The sequence below is a fragment of the Miniopterus natalensis genome, chromosome 11, assembly GCF_054644295.1.
Source record: "Miniopterus natalensis isolate mMinNat1 chromosome 11, mMinNat1.hap1, whole genome shotgun sequence".
NCBI lineage: Eukaryota > Metazoa > Chordata > Mammalia > Chiroptera > Miniopteridae > Miniopterus > Miniopterus natalensis.
In genome coordinates this window covers 18,971,246-18,991,892 of record NC_142091.1, presented here as the reverse complement: position 1 = coordinate 18,991,892, position 20,647 = coordinate 18,971,246, and the positions used below count along the sequence as shown (strand labels likewise).

Here is a 20,647-nt window from a genome sequence, read left to right as displayed (position 1 = left end):
TGTCTTATAGCTTACCAGTATTTTTGCCTGTTTTGCCATTTACCTTTTAATTATGTTTATAGCCAAATTTTTAAGTCTTTTTATTTATGGTTTCTCCTTTTGTATAAATTCTTTATATTTCAAATTACTTTAATTATTTTCATCTACATGATTTCATTTTATCTTTATGGTAAGTACAATAACTTCAAAAAAGGACACTGTTATTCCTCTTCTAAAGCTTATTACAGTGACATCAAAAGGTTAGTTTCTCAAAGTTACACAGTTCATTACAGGCATTGTTTAAACTAGACTCACAGGTACTCTGGTTCTCTTATAAATACTTTTTACAGACCCGGCACTCAAAAAGCACACAGTCTAATAGGAAAAAACAGATAAATAAATGAAATTAATAAAGCTTCAGAGGTAGCCCAGGGGAAGTACAGCATCTGAGGTATGGTCATTCAGTACTAGTTGAGATTGTGTGTGCTTAATAGTAGATGCAGTCCCTACATCACTTGTTAATTTAGTTCCTGATCAAGGCAGAACCTACAGGACTGCATTTTAAGACTTCCTTTGCATTGCTTTCTGGACTTTCTGATTCATGTATTTATTCTACTAATTGAAGACTTGGAGATTACATCCTGTCATATGACAACTACCAGATGGGGTAAGCCAGTATTCCAAGTGTGAATTCATATATTTCTTAAGTGAAAAATAAAAAGCTGTACTCAAAAGAAGTCGAATAGAAAAGATGTTATCATCATGGACAAACTTTTCGAAAAGCTGGCATGTGGATCAAAATGTCATGTACTATTAATGGTTCCCATGGGATTCCTTGTGATGACTATTGGTAAAATGTTCGAATACATATAAAGAAAGGCAGCTACTAATTGCTTTCAGATTAAAATCACATTAAGCCTTTAAGAGAATGACACATATTTTCCACCCCAGAAAATATTAGTTTATCAAAATACAGGAAATAGCAGAGGATTGTGTATCCAATTTCAGTAAACAAGAGGATATTTCCTTAAGCTAAACACGAGTACCGATCAATGGCCTCATTTAACTCTACTTCCAGAAAACCAGCCAGAGGCAAACCTGCCTTCTCTTATGACAAAGCCTAAACTGTAACTCAGGAGCTAAATGTCGATGGTGAATAAGAGAGTTCACCGTGATTTAGCAGAATATTCTTAGTCTTCTGAGGGAAACAGAACTAGCCTTACAAAATCTCACAAATCATTATTATTCAGAAGCTTGTTCCCTGGATCTTTGCTGATCACCCAAAATGCAGTAAGTCTCCCAGAAAGAAAAGGCTCTCCATCTGCGGACCACAGACCCACTCACCTGTCAACAGAATTTAAACAAAACACAGTTGTATTTGTTGCAGATATTTTAGTTTTGTTTAGGCAGAGAGAAAATATGTTTCTTTCAGCTTTTTATAAAAAATAAAATTTGGGGACACAAAACTTTATTTAACACACTGTTTTTATTCAGCTTTGGTCCAAAGAAGGGAAGAAAACAGGTAGGAAAGAAGAGGGATGAAAATAGGAGAACTAAAGATAAAAAGGAGCCTAAAAAGGAGCATTTAAGGAAAACTGTTTAACTCGAAGAGATTGATTGAGTTGGGAACGAAGCAAACATGGGGAGCAAGGAAGGTGTTGGAGAAGAGAATATTCGCATGAACCTACATCCCACGGGGAGGTAGGTACACATGGTAATTAGGCAAGAAGATCATGAAGCAAAAGTCTAGAAAAAAATAAACAGAAGGTATATGGATACTGAGGAAAGAAATAGGTGTTAACTATAAATAATCATGGACGAGTTCACAGAATCATGTCATATTAGCAGATCTAATTTCCTTCTATAACAAGGTTATTAAATCAGTGGGTGAAAGGAATACTTCCATTGCTTTGGGATATATCCGGCCAACTCTCTCCTAGTACTTTTATGAATTAAAAAAACAAAAATGTAAGTTGGATGCTGGCCAAGGTAGATGGGTGGCTATCTAGTTGAATGACTATACCCAAAGCATATTACTTAACAGATTACTGTCCATTCATTCTCCAATTATAAACTCTTATTGAGCAGCTACTCTGTTAAACCTTAGAGATACCAAGAAGACCAAGCTGTGGTCTCATAATCTATGAAAGGAAAAACAGTTCTATCACCAATAACTGCAATAAACTGTTCAGTAACTATGAGAGTAACTGGAGGACAATGTTTAATGAGAAGGCACAGTGTTCTTTGCAAGCCTTACCTTACTCAACATTTTTACCAATAATATATCTAAAGTCAGAAAGGACTTGTTTATCACTTTATAAAACTTAATAGAGATTGCTGTATGTTGGTAGGTAAAAATAAGAAGTCTAATAATTCGCAATGGCGAAATGATGGGTAAAGCCAAGATGAATTAAATATAAATAAATTCAGTGATCTATATTTAGGTTAAAAAATACAACCGCATAAATACAGGACCTGGAAGATAAAACTTGACAGCAGCTCATTTAAAAAGAACCTGACTCCTAGTCAAACACAAAGTCAACATAGCTTAGCTGTAAAATGTAATGGATGAAAACACTTGTGTAATTTGATGTTGTATTATAAAAGCAGTGTATCCAAGCCAAGGAGTGTTATGATACTACATTTGGTGCTCACAAAAATTATTCGGCAGTGTGACATATTAGAGAGGATTGTACAGGAGGCAACCAGGAGTGGTGTTTATATGAAACCAATCCACTTTATATTTTTAAAAATATGTAAGGAAATGGAGCTCTAACATTGACAGAAAAGAAGATGTTATGAAACATGTAATTGTCTTCTTTAACGATGAATACAATTATTCTATGAAGTCCCAGAGGGTGAAATGGGAACAACTAACTTTTCTGTTGGGATTTATTCTTTGCCAAGAACTGTCTGATACATTATAACTTGGTTCTCATTATGGCCCTGAGAGCTATAATGCAGGTACAACCAATCACCACCGTTTCACAGGTGAGGAAAGAGGTTCAGAAAGGTTGGGTCTTGCCTAAAACACTGGGATCCAATTCTAGTTTTCTAACCCCAGACCTGTGCTTTTCACATAATACCATATCATCCTTCCACCTGGAAGCATATTTCATCTCAGTATAAGGAAGCCTTTCTAATAATAAGGACCACAGAAGAATAAAACAGACTGCCTCACAAATTAATGATCTTCCATTCACAGAAAAAGGCAACAAGGGCTGGAGGACTTTGTGTCAAGGACATTTTGGAAGTGACTTCTATTCATAGGGGAGGTGATTCCCCAAGTCCATTCCAATAAATGGGGAAAGGAAGGAAGGAAGGAGGAAGGGAATGAGGGAGGAAAGGAAGGAAGGTAAGAAAGAAGGAAAGAAGGAAAGAAGGAAGGAAGGAAGGAAGGAAGGAAGGAAGGAAGGAAGGAAGGAAGGAAGGAAGGAAGGAAGGAAGGAAGGGAGGGAGGGAGGGAGGGAGGGAGGGAGGGAGGGAGGGAGGGAGGGAGGGAGGGAGGAGGGAGGAAGGAAGGAAGGAAGGAAGGGGGGGAGGGAGGAAGGAAGGGGGGGAGGGAGGAAATTAGGTTGGTTTTCAAAGATCCAAGTCATCCATGGAATCCATTCATTCAGCAAAGATTCACTGATTTCTCTCACTAGATCCTGAAATAGTGATAAGCATGTCAATCTTAAAAATAGAAACCTTGGTATTAAGTACTAGTTCACTCAGTTATGTATGTGCCTTTTTGAGTATAAATTTTCCCATATGTCAACTGAGGATTATAAAATCCACCTCAAAAATGGTAAGGATTTTGAATGAGATAATATTTATAAAGTACACATAGTAGGAGCTCAATAAATACTAGTTCCTTTCTCTCCTCCAAGTATGAGAGGTGCTGAAGGTTCTTGGAGATAGTTTGCATGAATTGAATATGACAATAAGACAGGACCTGGATATAGAGAAAGTGGAGGGCTGGCAGAACACCTCTTGGTGTCCCCATGATTTAGCTGGTCTGAGGGTGACCACACTTGCCTACCTGTGTAAGGATAGGATGGTGTTTTAATTCACAAGCCTAGAATACAACATGCTCTGACACTTTACTTGATCTTGAATTCTTAATCTCAGATTTATGTCTTTTTATTGATTTTTGTACACTGTTGAGTAAACTGTACTAGTTCCTTAATCTCAGACAGAATTGAAGAAAAAGAGATATTTGTCTGTTGAATGCTCTTATAGATAAATGGACATGGGGGCTTACTTTGTAATGACTTATGCATCCAAAACATTATCCCTCTAAACATGCTTCTAATCAGAGAAAAAGAAATCATTTGCCGAAAAATAAGGAATTTTCCACTTAGCAGATTTACCAGTCACACATCCCTGTTTTGAAAATCCAGCTTCTTGGCTATATCTAGAGTGGTTTAGGATGTAATGTTTTGGACAATTTGGCCAACTTCATGTTCTGGCCAGAAATAAGAAAACACCAAGAGAAAATGTGTCGCCTGGTCATGAAAGATTTGTGGTTGACATATAAGCTCACCCAGCTATGGAAACCAAGATTGTAAACAAAAACTTGTTCAGCCTTGCTGAGATATTCTTCCAGAAATAAGACTGGATGAAGGCTTTTATTTTTTTCCTGTTTTGCTTTAAAATATAAATTAAATATTTGCCCAGAATAATTAACAAAAACCAAATTCTTATTGAATACAGTCTGGTTTACTCACATTCATCTCCTATGTGTACCCAGGACAAAAGATACAAAGAAATGTAAGTAAATCTATGCTTAGATGCTTTCCCATGTTAAGAATATATATTTAATACATGATACTTCATATGTATTAAGTAGCAATATAAAATATATTTGATGCTTATAACAATAAAATTTACTGGGTACCTAACCTGTTATGTAACATGGACACCCATCTTTGCTTGAGAAACTAGTGGAGGTGGAGGGTGTCAGATATAGACAAACTTGTAGTTAACGATATAATGTCAGATGGGTTTCATTCAAGTTTAGCACTACAGGACTATCAGCAGGCTATGGCAAGATAAAATTGTGTGTTTGTGTACACACACACACGTGTCACACATACACACACACACACACACAGAAGTTTCCAGCTTTCAGAAAAAGCTGTGTTATTAAGCCAAGTGATAGCCTAGCCAAATAGCTTAAAAATCACGTAATGCAAAGTTTAACAAGAAATGCAAAATAGAAATTCACTTCCTAACACATTAAGAAGCAAAACAACAATTCTCAACTTTCAAATATCTAGGACTTACCTGGGAACATGCTTCTTCAATCACAGACTCCAAAGTCTTAAAACTCCTTGCACACAAAAAATGTAAATTCCTTTAAAAATCTCTATGAAATAACTTTTTAAAAATCATAATAATTAACCATGATCATCATCACATTTCCTCCTTTCATTTTATCCAGATGGTAACATTAACTGCAAAAGGAATGAATTAGGATCATTTCTAAGACAAACTTGCTGACAACAAGAGCATAATTTGGATGGTAGAATAAATTATTAGAGAAGAGAGCCTTTTTCCCCCTGATATAATTAGGTTATAATTACATGATATCGAAACAGCCATTTGAAATAGATAAGGTGGTCCTACTCATCAAGCGTTTCCTAAGGAGAATCTATTATGTGTATAAGCCTACAGTAGATACTTGATGGCCATGGGGAGGGGAGATGGGGCGATTGACTGAGTGAGGTCTAAGCCATTAAGGAGCCTCAATCATTGCCTTAGAGAAAACATATAAAACATACACATAGGAAACAATAAATGTATGCTATAGACAGTATTAGGTGATTTTAATGAAACTTAATGTGCTCTGGATTGATCTAGGAAAAGAGCATGATTTGGAGCCTGAACAGATAGAATTTGCATTGTTAGAGACAAGAGGAAAACAGTATTAGCAAAAGCACAGCACTCTATTTTGTCTCCTAAGTGGCCAGGTTGAATTGAGCTGCTATTTTGGGGTTACCAAAGCACAGCTTTCGTTTTTCAACAATAAAAATCATAAAGAAAGGAGGAGAGAGCAAGGACAATAGGATATAGAAACATAAAGGGGAAATAAATTTCCATATAGAAAGAAGAAGAATTTCTACTGTTAGGCAGACAAAACATTTCCTCACTGAATACCCCTGGGTTTATTTAAATAATAATCAGAAGAAAATAGCAAACATTTATTGAGCACATATCATCTATCAGACATTATTATTCCCAGCACTAACGTGCATTAATTCCTTTAATCCGGTAAGAACACTGTGAAGTAGGAACTCTTTCCACCATATCCCAATAGCCCATGACCCTCTAAAACTAGGAATTTTAAATCAAAGATTGATTTCATTTGGTCATTTTCAATACTTTCTGGGGGTTTTTTGCATCAGAGAAGTTTGTTTTAGGAAAATTGCCCTGAACAGATGGCGGAGGCCACGTGAAGAGTGATTTGGCTGACTGAGCTACCTGACACAGCTGTGTCCTAGAGGCATTGGGGGCAGTAAAACTGCGGTGACCACGCAGGTGGTGGCCAGGCTGAGAGTCAGGCGGGGTGGGGTGGTGGCTGCAGGAGCACTGGGCCCATTTCTAGCCCGAACATAGGTGCAATGAAAGCTTTCCACGTTGGGTCGGCCATTTGGCGTTCAGGAGTATCTCTGAAGCCAAGTTGCATGTTTCGAGGCTGAGGAAGATATAGTAGAGTATGATGATGACTTTGCTGGATTTGAGGATGTCGCAGAAGAGGGTGTTCCTGAACCTCCTCAGTGGGCGATTACCATTGAAGATGATGAAGATGAGACCCCTGTGGAGTTGGGAGGGTGGGATGAAAACCAAGGAGATTTTGAAGATGCAGATACCCAGGAGGGAGATACTGAGAGTGAGCCTTACAATGATGAAGAATTTGAAGGTTAGGAAGACAAATAGTTACTTCTAGAAAAAAGAAAGACCCAATAACAATTGTTGATGTTTCTGCACACCTCCAGGACAGTTGGGAGAGTTAAATTATCTAGAAATTTTGATGATGACCGGTCTGCTTCCCTACATCACTGGGAGGAATAAAAACAGTTGCCTTGCTTGGGACTGGGGTTTAACACTAACAGAGAGCTTGCGGGGAGCAACTTGATCTTAGTAGAAGCATCAAGCACAGGAAAACTGAACCAGGAGAACGAGTGTATCTATAACCTGGGGTGTCCTGGTCTAGTGCGTGGTGAGGGGAGGGCTGCTTGTCCAGCTCAGGCTCCTCAAGAGACAGAACTTACTGAATGTCCTGGCGCGGATGGTAAGGCCCGTGAGTGATGGAGTGCAAATAAAAGTAACCACGAATGATGAGAACAGGACAACCTGTGTGTGCGCTGTTGGCACTTGGAAGCCTTGGTGAGACTGCAGAAAGAGAAGGAGTGAGTTTTGTAGTGACAAACCTAAGTCTGGAGCCAAGCACGGACTGCCAGGAGCTGATGAGACTAAAGCCGATCATTTTTTCAGACCAGTTCTTGTGTCCAAAAATTATGCAAGAGGAAGGTCAGCCTTTAAAGCTACCTGACACTAAGAGGACACTACTGTTTACATTTAATGTGCCTGACTCAGGTGACATTTACCCAAAGGATATGGAGGCTTTGCCACCTTTGATGAACACGGTGATTTCTTCTATTGACAAAACCAAAAAGTTCCGACTCAACAGAGAAGGCAAACAGATAAGAACAGAGCTCAGGTTGAAGGGAACTTCTGGAAGCTGACACATGTGCAAAGACAAGAAGTGGCACCGTCTCGGGGTGAGGAGAGGAAAGGAGCCAAGAAAAAGCAAATCGCAAGTGAGGAAGATCCTGAGAAACACCACAGACTGGGGGAAGCTGCCCTGAGGCCTGAGCAAGAGAAACTGGAAAAGCAGCAAATGAAAATGAAACAAACTGAGGTGAAAGCCATGTAAAGTCACCCCAGACATCTGGGTCCTGATGCCACATGTGAGCTCTAAATTCACAGGAAACACAAAAAATACCAGTACATTTCTCATCTTCAAGTTTAAACACTCCCAGTGACTGAGAACTCCTATTTTATCATCTGTTCTGCTTTTTGCTTGAAGTTTTAGACGTCATATGTAGATACATTGGAAGGACTCTGTTTCGGTAATTTTATTCCAGATAATCAAATTATTTTGATTATTTTATGAAAGGAATGATATATGAACTCTGTAGTTTTAAAATACTTTAAAAATTATAACATGAATATGAGTGCTTCTAGTGTTGTGGTATTTCAAGACACATAATGAGTTTATAGATATATAATTGGATTGTTGCTTTTTGTTTAAAACTAGGTAGCTGAAATGGCTATAAAAAAATGACACTAAACCAAGATTCTACAAATAACTATTGGAATTGCATAATAAATATTGCTTAGTGTTTGTTTTTTTAAAAGTAAGAAAATAGATTTTATTTTCCATGAACAGTAAATTCAAACAGTTGAAATGTAAATTTTAAGAGTTACAATTAGGAAATTCCCATTGAGTGTTCAATACAAACTTCACATATATGTGCCTTATGCATATACTTTTAAATTATTAGTATTGATGAGAAACAAATCTCAGTCTAAGAGAATGAGAAGTCAACTAACGTGGAACAGAGGAAGCAGAGAGAGTAGTATCAGAAGAACCCCACTTACGGATTTAATAAGTCAGGACTATCAGAATAAACTAGTGACCTAATGCAGAAATGTATCTACTGCACTGGCCAGTGTGGTTCAGTGGTTAGAGCATCAGCCTGAGCACCAAAGGGTCATGGGTTTGATTCCTCATCACAGACACATACCTGGGTTGCAGGTTCGATTCCTGCCCCCATTCGGGACACAGAAGCCAACCAATCGATGTGTCTCTCTCACACTGATGTCTCTCTCTCCCTCCCTCCCTTCCACTCTCTCTAAAAATCAGTGGAAAAATATCATTGGGTGAGGGTCAATAACAGCAAAAAATGTATCTTCTGTAATCTTGCATTTATGGTAATATACCAGATCTATCAGTAACAAGTCAAGTGGGTGTAGCAATGATAGCTTCTATTACTTCAACTTTCCAGCAGTTCAGAAAAATCAACATATTTTTTTTGCAATGGAGTTTTCTGGTGACTCCTTCAGATAATATTAATAATTTTAAACATCTCTGATCTTTTCCTGAATTTATTAAGCAAAAATTAATGACTTAAATGCTGATTCCATCCTTGTTTAGTAATTACAAGTTTCCCTCTAACGGCAAGAATGTCTTCCTGGAAAGCTGGTTTCCCCACATATATACCCAGCAAGTTGTTTCTTCATCGACTGAATAGGTTTAAACCACCAATTGGCTTTAAAAGTTCATTAAATGGTCAGCAATGTGTGAATCATAGTTGTAGAAATTTTAAGGGTGACATATTCATTAGACTAGTTTCCAATTAAGTCTAATAAGTTTAGAATTCTATGAATTCCCAGTTACTCACTTCACATAGTTAATCACTGCAGTATTGATGTTGTTTATACCATTTGAAAGTACTGAATAGCATTTTAGATTCTATGACATGCTTTGCCATGCCTTATCTTATTAGGACCTTATGACAAACCCTGGAAATCATCCAGGCAAATCATCTGGCTTCTAATCCAGAGCTCTTTCTACAGCTAATAAACAAGGGTTATGAGAAGGCAAAGAGAACAGTGGACTCTCAGTCATTAATGGACAGATTTTCTAGTTTATAGTGAACTGGTCTTCTTTAGCCTGACTTTTGGAAGGGTCAGACCAACCCACAAATTGGATGTACAAATTCCCCTGACATATTTCTCTCATCCACTATAAAGTTTAATATTTGAAAGAAGTAGTTATAGATTGAAATACTGAGTTCTGCTATCTCCCATCTACTTTTAGATAGCATGGGGATTTTCTTGACCATCTCTATTTTTTAAATAGTTGAGTAATTTTCTAAATTTGCATTTTAAGTTGAAGGCTGCGTCATTGCTAGAATCTGGCTCATTGTAGTCTTGTCTTCCTACTTGTCATTCTTTCCATTTAATTACTCTCTGGAAACTGAGTTGTAGAGAATATATAATTTTCCAATAAAGTAATGCAATAAGGATTGTTTATACTTCTGAAGTATTTCTTGTTTTGTTTTTTTCCATTCTGTATATCTGCATATACAAAAAGTCTGAACAATTTGCTTGTTTTCTCTTAGCCCTACTGGCTTTTTTTTCATGCCCTTTTGGGAACTGAAGAGATAGACAGCTCATGGCACTTATAGCAATAGTTGGTGTCATTTCATTTTGCATTTTTCCATTATCCCCACACTCAAATCTATACTCTATATTTCTGCTTCACCTATATCCTGATCTACTCAGTGTCCACCACCTGTATCTATAGGCATTTGCTTATAGAGATAAGAGGTGGAAGGTACGGAAGGCATTTGTATTTGCATAACTGGAGGAAATAACATCCTAAGTAGTTATGAGCAAATTGCACATAAATTTATACTGGGACTGCATTAAATTATAGTTGTTTTTTTTTTAAAAAAGCTCATATCACTTTAAAACATTACAGAGGGTTTCTAAATAATCACTTTAAGTCTAACAGGTAACTAACTTTATTATGTTAAGGAAAGATATTTCATGAGTATTAGATAGACCTTAAAAATGAAGCTACCACACCATAAGCAGAATAGTTATAATGAAGACAAAAGAGGCGAGCATGTTTTACATGACAAGCATGAAAGTCGGGAAGAAGAACAAAAGTGAAAAACAAAAAAATGTCTCAGAGAGCTAAGAGTAGGCCAGAGGCAAACAAAATTACTTAGGTCCTAACTTAGTTTTTCTATTCTCTGTTAATGTGAATGTGAATCTGAAATTAAAAGAAGGTCATTTCAAGAATAAGGTGAGTAACCAATCCTCTACACTCTATACTGGTTGTTATAACATCTGGAGTTTTATGTTTCTTTCTAGGTTCAATATTTTAAGAGGATTTAAAGTACACCAAAGCAATTGTGTGTTCATTTGTTCATCCATGAATTCATCTATTCTTCTATAAACACTTCTTGAGCACCTACTTTATACTGTAACCCATATTAGATGTCAGGAAATAGATTCATTCATTCGTTCCCTCACTCACCCACTCATGCAAGCCCATCATGTTCCAGGAAGTGAACAAGTCAGTTAAGGTCCCTGCAGTCACCGAGCACACAGATATGCTCAAGAGAGCTTAAAATGCAGTACAAAAGTCACTGTAGTAAGAAGTATGTATAAAGCATCTGTAAAGCTCAGAGCATAGAGGAGAGCACAGGATATGGCTAGAAGAGGAAAGGGCTTAACTTGGGCCTTGGGAAATGTGTCAGTCAGCGCATGGGGAAAGGGGGGAAGGGTACTGCTGGCAGACAGCGGCATGTGCAAAGCCACTGAGGTGCAAACATGCAATCAGGCTACAGTAGGAATAAGGAACAGTTTGGTCATATGAGAAATTGTTAAATAAACGATATATTTTTTAAACCTGGAGACTAAGAGACTCATGGTCAGGGTATTATTATTGTCTTCAAATATCTGGAGGTATGTCATGTGAAAAAAAGGAATTCCACTCCATAGGGCAAAACCAGAAGCATTCCATAGAAGCTACAGAGAAATAAATACCTCTAGGGTCAATGTCAGGAAAAAGTTGCAATGAGAGTTGTTTCATACAGAACGAGATGCTTTTTGTGGGAGTAAGATCAAACTGTAGAAAATATTCAAGTAGAACCTGAACAAATTCAAGAAAAAAGGGGACTACAGAGCTAACTCCCACACTGTGTTGAGTACCGACCTTTAAAGTCAAGTCCAATGTTTCAGTTTCACGGAGACCTAAGATCAGGTCTCGGTGTTCTGAGAGCACAGGAGAACCCTGGAGGGGAAACGAGACCTTCATGAATGAATCCAATGCTTTTACTTTACAGATGAGGAATGATAAATGGCTAAGGTCAAATCAGTGGCAATTCAGTGGCTACATTTGCATTAGAATCACCTCTTCAATGCCCGGTGCGCCAATCATTTCACATCACACTGCTGCTCTTAAGCAAATCTAATTATCTGGAACCAAAATTCTCAAGAGCATATACACTCAATAACCAAAGCACAATCTGCAATGTCAGAAATAAATGGGCTTCTGGAGACTTTTACCTTAGCCCAGGAGAAATAGATACCAGATCAATGAATAATAAAGAAATGGTGATGACAAGGAACCAGTTCAGAACAATTCATTCCAAGCGAACCTTTCTTTGCTTTGCAACAGGGTCAGGCAATGTATCTGTGTATGCTATTCACATCTTTATCCTATCAGAAAGGATATATCTGAGCTCGTGACGGGTCTCGCACTGAACTAAGCACACCAGGAAGATAAAAGATGACATCTCCGGTTTCGAGAGGCTCAGAATAATACAATGTGACATGACCAAAGCTATAGACAGAAAGAGAGGATGTTGGGGTTTTAAAGGGCGAGTGAAGAGGTGAGGATTTTCAGGGTGGAGAGAGCAGTATGTAAAGGAGAAATGCATTTGGTAAACTACAGGTAGCGTAGTATTTCAGCAGCTGACAAAATCTACATAATAATCTTCATGCATAATGTAAATTTACTAGGTAGATAAATTACTGACTAGCTGAAAGGCCGCTCCCTAAAAGTAAGGGGCAGCAATTTGATATAGATTTGGGGGAGGGGGAGAGGTTTTAATTGGCTTTCATTTTGTGAGGTTAAAATAAAGCAAATGTATAATTTGAGGACAAAATAGCTTAACAATGACATACAGAGTTAAAGATTCATAGGTATAAAGCTTTCATTAACTACAAATTCTATGTGACAAAGTAAAGCAATTTAGGGCTACTAACTAAAGATATTGTAGGAGATACAAGCCAGAAGATTTCTTTTTACTTTGAGAATCTATAGTTGTACAGATGAGAGTTATACAAAACGAGAGGCTTAAGTGACCAGAAAAAGTACTGGATTAGAAAGTGAATTTCTGAATTCAGTTCTCGATATGTTATTTACTATTCATTCAATCTTGGGCAAATCTTTGGGATTTAGTTTCTCTGTCTCTAAAGAGAGTGTTTTGGGCTAGATAATTAAATTCTTAGTTTAAAAAATACAAGTTAGCCTTCAAGAATCTGCTTATCCTTATATCCCAAGTTCCTAAGCCACAGAAGGGCCTCAATAAGTATTTCCTGAATGAATGGATGAATGAATGAATGAATGAATGAATGAATGAATGAATGAGTGTCCCTTCTGTATAATGTGGCCACTGTATGCTGACCACCACGGGCAATGTGGGTGGAACAGGTTAGGGAGAAAGCTGTGCTACACTGGGTCCAATTGAAAACTCCTATTTGAAGGTTGGCCCCTCTTCCTTCACTGAAAGAATGTGTATAGTTAGCAAAGAAAGTATGCTTCCTTACATAACCTTTATTTACTTTTTAAAATTAACAAAAGTAATACTCATTGTATTACAGAAACAGAAAATGAAGAAAAAATTAAAACTCCTGGTAATTCTATCACCAAGAAATTTCCATTTCCCCTATTTTTGTGTATAGCCTTTCAGTCTTTTTCTTATACATTTACATACACACTGGAGTAACTAATTGTATACATTCTGTTTTAAAACCTGTCCCCACACACACATACTTGATAATACAGCATGAATTTTTCAAGGCAGTGTACTCCATTGTATGAATATACGTATTATAGTTATGTAGCTAATTTCCTGTGGTTAAGCGTTTTGGGTATTTCCTTTTTTGCCTATCTATAAACTACATTATCATAAAAACCAGAGATACAGGGTATTTCAGAGACAAAGAAAGGTGCCATGACTTTGGGACATAAGGGAGAAGTTCCAATAAATACAATCTTACATCATAAAGTTAAAGACCAAACTTACTACCAATTCATGCATTCAAGTTCAAAAAGGATATTTCCCTTATTCAGCTGGTGGACTGTCAACTTATTTTTCAATTATTGTGTAAATAGACAGTCTTATGACCAAATTTAAAACAAATGATCAGTTAAGAAATAAAAGTGACTCATTAGTTAAAGATGCAAACAGTTAAAGCAAATGAAGCATCCATCCTTCAGGAAGCTTTTTATTGAGCTTTTTGGCATGATTAATCTTGTGGTTTGCCTTTTTCAATAAATAAGGCAGCAACATTATAAGTAACGTCAACATGAAGAGCTCATGACTTATTCACTTCTGACATAACTTTAGTCTCACAGGAGTTTCCAACTGATCCCAAAAGTCTTTCTTCTGATGAGATTCGGTGGCTTCATGTATTTACTTTTCTTCCAATGAGAATCAACAAGTTTACTGGCAAATGTAGGAACTGATGTTCCAGTGGCTCTATTCTTCTCATTAGTATATATCACTTGTTCTTTGTCATTCAGAAAGCATTTGGAACCCACTGCATTCAAAGCATATTATTAGGTTTTACTTAGCATTTTACAAACACTTTGAAGTACAGTATCAGTACGCACATCAGTCTTACCTCCACTTCATAGAGGAGGAAAAGGCAGCTACAGTAATCTGAAGGCCATAAGGCCTAAGTAAGCAGCAAAACAAAAACTCAGGACAGAGATCTTTGCACTCCAAGCCCAGGGATTTTTCTACACTGTGCCTCTTACTGGTCAGCCTGTCCACAGCTTCTTCCTGTACCGCTAATTCGTGTTTTTAAAATACCAAAGAACCCTCCAGCTTCATCAAGTCTCACCAGCTCTGAGAAGCCACCCTGACCATTTCATGTTGCTCATGTTATTCAACTGGCGCTTATCAGAAAATGCTTAGAGGGCTCTGTCATCAATCATGAAATAAATTTGTGTTTATTTAAAAGACACTGGCAGACTTTCCTAAAATCTTTCCAACAACCAGCATCTGGCCTCATCGTGCCCTGTACCTCTCCTTAAGTGGCCCCAGGCCAGCACTAATTCACAGATTGGCCTCACCTGGGTATACCTCCAAGCCCAGCACAAATAGCAGCCATCTGCAGATTGCTTTGTAGCTGAAGCTGGGTGGCCCCAAAACACTCAGAGGCTGATCTCCAGGGTGGTCCAGAGCCAGCACACCCAGTAGACAGCTTCAGACTATGTCCAAGTACCACCCGACCACCTCCATAAATGATACACTCATGGGGTGAAATCTGTGAGCACCAGAGCTCTGTCAAAATAAGTCCTACTCTGCCTGGCCAGGCTTGGCTCGGTGGTTGAGCATCGACCTAGGATCCAGGAGTTCGCAGTTCGATTCCCGGTCAGGGCATATGCCTGGGTTGTGGGCTCGATTCCCCAGTTGGGGGCACACGGGAGGCAGCCAATCAATGTCTCTCTCATCATCAATGTTTCTCTCTCTCTCTCTCCTTCTCCTTCTCCTTTGCTCTCTCTGAAATCAATAAAGATATATATTTTTAAAAAGGTCCTACTCTATGAAAAGGTCCCCTACACAGCTGATCCTCCACAGTGGTCAGAGTCAGTAGTTGGTGATCATAGCCAGTCCTTGAAGCTGATCAGCCTAGGGGTAAATCCTTCATATTGAGGTGCCAACAGCAATCAAGGCTCACAACAGGAGGGTGCACACAGCCCCACATGAGGTCATACCTGGAGTGTCCAGCCTGGGCTATCAGGGAGGCTGTGCCACTGTACCCTTCAGAACACCTACTACGTTAGGTCACTTTACCAAGCTCAGGTGACATAGCAACTCTACCTAATACACAGAAACCAACACAGAGAGGCAGCCAAAATGAGAAGACAAAGAAACATGTCTCAAATGAAAGAACAGATCAAAACTCCAGAAAGAAAAACAAAATGGAGACAAGCAATCTACCAGATGCAGAGTTCAAAACACTGGTTATAAGTATGCTAAATAATCTCAGTGAGAACTTCAACAAAGAGATAGGAAACATAAAAACTAAACTAAACTAGCAAACATAAAAAAGAACCAGTCAGAAATGAAAAATATATAACTGAAATGAAGAATAGAGTACAGGGAATCAACAGTGGAGTATGTAAAGCAGACGATCAAATCAGAGATTTGGAGGATGAGAAAGCAGAAAACATCCAATTTTAACAACAAAAAGAAAAAAGAATCCAGAAAAATAAAGATAATGTCAGGAGCTTCTGGGACAACTTCAAGGGTAATAATATTCGCATCATGGGGGTGCCGGAAGAAGTGAGCAAGAAATTGAAAAACTATTTGTAAAAAATGACATAAAACTTCCCTAATCTGGTGAAGGATGTTGATATACAAGTCCAAGAACTGCAAACTGTCCCAAACAAGATGAACTCAAAAAGGCCCAAACCAAGATACATCATAATTAAAATGCCAAAGGTTAATGGCAAGGGGCAATTTTAAAAGCAGCAAGTTAGTTACCTACAAGGGAACTCCCGTAAGACTGTCAACTGATTTCTCAACAGAAACTTTGCAGGTCAGAAGGGAGTGACAAGAAATATTCAAAGTGATAAAACAAGGACCTACAACTGAGACTACTCTACCCAGCAAAGCTATCATTTAGAATTGAAGGTCAGATAAAGAGCTTCCCAGACAAGAAAAAGCTAAAGTAGTTCATCACTATCAAACCAGTATTACATGAAATGTTCAAGGGTCTTCTTCAGGGTTGTAACAAGTAGGTTTACAGTTCTTCTAATGGAAAACAATAATCAAGGAATAACATATGAATAAATTCCTGTGTTTTGTGTACTCTCAACTGTAAATATACTTTTGCACTACCCTGCATATAAATATTTGGTGTACATATGTGTATATTTGTTTATTCATTCATTTGTTGATTAATTCACTAAGCAAACTCTTTAATTTACTGGCCACGTGCACCACGGGGCACAAAAAAAGAAATAAAACATGCTCCCTGTCTTTCAAGTAACTTGCAGTTTAGGAGAGATGACAGACTTGTAAATGTTTTCATTCATTCAATAAACATCTGTTAAGCCCTTATTATGTGGTGAACCCAGAGTGGGGAACACATGACTAATGATTCCTGCTCACAGAGCTGTTTTCCCTTTGAGGGTTATACTCTCTCAAAGGTAGAAACTAGAAACTAGACTCTTTTTTATCCTATTAAGGGGCCACAGTGAAGCCTCCATCCACAGACATTTTCATTCATTCATCCATTCATTCACTCAGTCACTCACTCATTTATTCTTATATCTATTCCAAATCTCTCTTGGGAGTTCTTTCATATCACCTTTTTAGACCAACTCTAGATAATAAACCTAAAACAGAATTATCATAAACTTTATAGTTCTAGTATAAACATTTAGAATGATGCCTGAAATATTCACGTCATCTTATTCCACACTAAAATGTCAGCTGTTTGTGGGGTTTTTTGTTTTTGTTTTATACAGAAAATAAAATAGAAATTTCTGAAGAAGTTCAGAATTTTCTCCATTACTTGGTTCACATGTTTGTCAGGTCAAGGTACAAATTTGGAAGTAGTAGTTTTCAAAATCTGCCAGTCAGAGAGCCAGGGTTTCCTTTGAGGATTCTCAGACGTGACAGTCGCAGTAAGGATGGTGAGTAGGGAGGACTCAGAGCTGCTTACTTTAACCAGAGCATGTCAGTTATCTTTCTGTTTTAAATATTGCACTTCTAAGTAAAACTTCTTTTGGAAGAGTCCTGCTACTTAAAAAAATTTTTTTAACAACTGGTTTAAGAGAATCAATGTAGTAAGACAGTATTTTGGCTTTATAATTTTTAATATTTGTCTTTTTAAGACAATAGAGTTCTTCCCATGAGTTCAAAATGATCCACTTTTAAAGACAGCTATAGCAGCTAATGTTAGTAAGCAACTATTACTTGGCACAAGAGCACTCTAAATTGATCATCTCATATTTAATATCCTTCTGGAGAACCATTTCTCTATAATACCCCATATTAATAGAGTGAATAAAACAAACCCATTTACACCACTGACATGAGAGACTAATTTCCTAAGATTTGCAATTCTAAATGTATCTGATTTAGTGAATCACTTTTTTGCCATTTGTTTGATTTTACTATGTAAGAACACTTACTAACACAAACCCATCCAACAAAGTCCAATTGATGTTTTTTGCCAGACAGTAGTGTAGCTAATATTTACTGCATGTGTTATTTCATTCCCAAAACAATCTTATGAAGTAAAGGCCATTATTAGCATGTTATAGATAGGAAAACTGAGAAGCTATCATGTAGAAGTAGGGACTCTAAAATGACTAGTGGAGCAAAAGAATCATGTATGATGTGGGCAAACTTTCTGGGTAAAGTGCGGGAAAAAGAAGGGTGCCTTTGTTCTAGAAACATCCATTTCACCTCAAACTATCAGAACTGATACAAGCCAGATAGGAAGATGTGTCGATCTTGTACATTGTCTTTCTTCTCTATTCTAGTGACCATAAAAGGCTAGACCACCCACAATCTCTCTGGATACCAATAGGTTATTTCTACTAAGCGCTCTTAATTATGTGTAGATAAAAACTATTAAAAAGAGAAGTGGGAATGAAGATGGAGAGTTATAATAATCTCCATAACCACTTTTAAATGATTTTGAACTTTTTAAATGTTTTCATGTTTAGTAATAGGAGAACCTTCCTGCAAGGAAAAACCTGTAAAAATATGTTTACAAAGGCCCTAATTCCATGACTGTAATTATCTTTTTCCTCCCCCACCCCAGTCATTTGTTCATACTCTATAAACCAACTTAAGTACCAGGCACTGTGATAGGCACTTGAAGATACCAAAGTGAGTTAGGATTTCTAACTCACTTAAATAAATGACAAAAAACATTTAAATAGATATAGCACAAAATATTAAGTGCTGTTAAGATACTATGCCAAAGCTTATTTAGGCAGGGACTGTATTTTACTTATCTTTGTAGCCCCAATTCTTACTGTAATTGACAGTTCAAAGTTAACAACTCAATACATTTCCTAAATAAGTGTTTTCATATCCAAGATTTCTTCTAACAGGTTTCAAATTCTCTTATATCTCTGTATCAGATCTCAATATAATTCCAGTGTTACACTTGAGTTTCTCTGGGCTTTATATGTAAATGTATATTAATACTAACCACCATCCCTAGATATACTAAAAGCAGCCATTAACCTTATTTTATGCTTTTCCAACAACAGGAAAATATAGTAGGTAGTAAACTTGTCACTTGAGAAACAAGTGCATTCATTAATTGGGATTAAATATATGTGCCACATTTGGCTGTAAGTTCATTTACTGCTCTTGGTTCTAGAAGCAAGCCTGCCCTCTAGTGCTAAAACTGTCAAACTGAATCAGAATAGTAATTTCCAACTACCACAAAAAGACCTAACACTTCATATATATTCTTAAAACATAAAACTGTATTATCTCAAGATAAAACGGCATTCCCCCTTTATATCTGCCATATGCTTACATTATCAATCTTGTTTTTTAAAGCAATCAGTGCTTCTATAACATTGTAGAAAGCAATTTTTGTGTAGAAAATGTTAACACTGCATTTCTACTTGAAAAATCAGGTCAGTACTAAATTACACTAATAATGTACCTTTAATGTAGTTCTATTTCTTGACTAAAGGCTATACAGCGATGACTTTACACACACACATACGCCCCTCAGACATCTCCCCTGAACTCCAGATTCAAATATCCACCTACTTACCTATGTTTCCTTTGGGACAGCTAATAGGTCTATTTACCATAACACGTCCAAAACTAAGTTTTCAATCTTCCCCCCTCAAACCTGCTCCACTGAGTCTTCCCCATCTTAGTCAACGTGGCCTCATTCTTGGAGTTCAAACCAAAAATCTTAGAATCATTATTTCTTCTTTCTCATACCCCACATCCAATCCATCAGCATATACTATTGGCTCTATCAAAATATTTTAAGGATATGACCACCTATTTCCATTGCCCTCAGCCTCAAACTATACCATTTCTCATCTGGACTACTGTATTACCTTACTAATATTACCCATTTCTAATCTGGCTTTGCTCAAAACCCTAATAGCTCCCCACCTCACTCAATGAAAGTCTAAGTCTTTAGAAAGGCCTACAATGTGCTACATGAATACCTACAACCAGGCACAATCATTACTCCCAATCTCTCTAACCTCACTTCTAATTCTGGCGATTCTCTTCTTGCTCATTATAGTCACAATGATCACCTCACTGTTTCTTGAAAATACCAAGCACACTACCAACTCAGGGCCCTAGCATGTAACAGTCCTGCCTGGAAAGCTCCTCGTAGATATGCATATGGCTCAATTGCCCACTTCATCCAATCTCTGCTCAATGTCACTTTATCAGTGTACAGGCTATTTAAAATAGCAATGCCATACTCATACATTCCCGAGGCCCCTCCTCTGACTTTTCTCTTAATAACCATGTTACCATATGATAAACTATGTATTTTACTTATTAAAATGAAAATTCCATAAGGGTCAGAAATAATTGTCTGTTCTGTGCCCTGCTCTATATACCCAGGCCTATAATACTTCCTGGCATATATTACATGCTTGGGATTTATTGAAATATTTAGTCCAAGAGGAGTATGAATAAGTCTGACTATAAAAATAAATGGTAGAATAAAACAGGAAGTACAAAGATATTTCAGTTTATACATGATAGAAAAATTTGTTGAAAAAGAATTTTAGCTAATTGTTTTTTATTCAAATATCAAGATGTATCCATTTAACATT

At 37.2% G+C, this 20,647-nt stretch overlaps 1 pseudogene; it reads left to right on the top strand.

The window, feature by feature from the left end:
* The first annotated feature begins 1,618 nt into the window (after positions 1 to 1,618).
* Positions 1,619 to 7,903, top strand: LOC107532343 (PAT complex subunit CCDC47-like; annotated as a pseudogene).
* Positions 7,904 to 20,647: the final 12,744 nt, after the last annotated feature.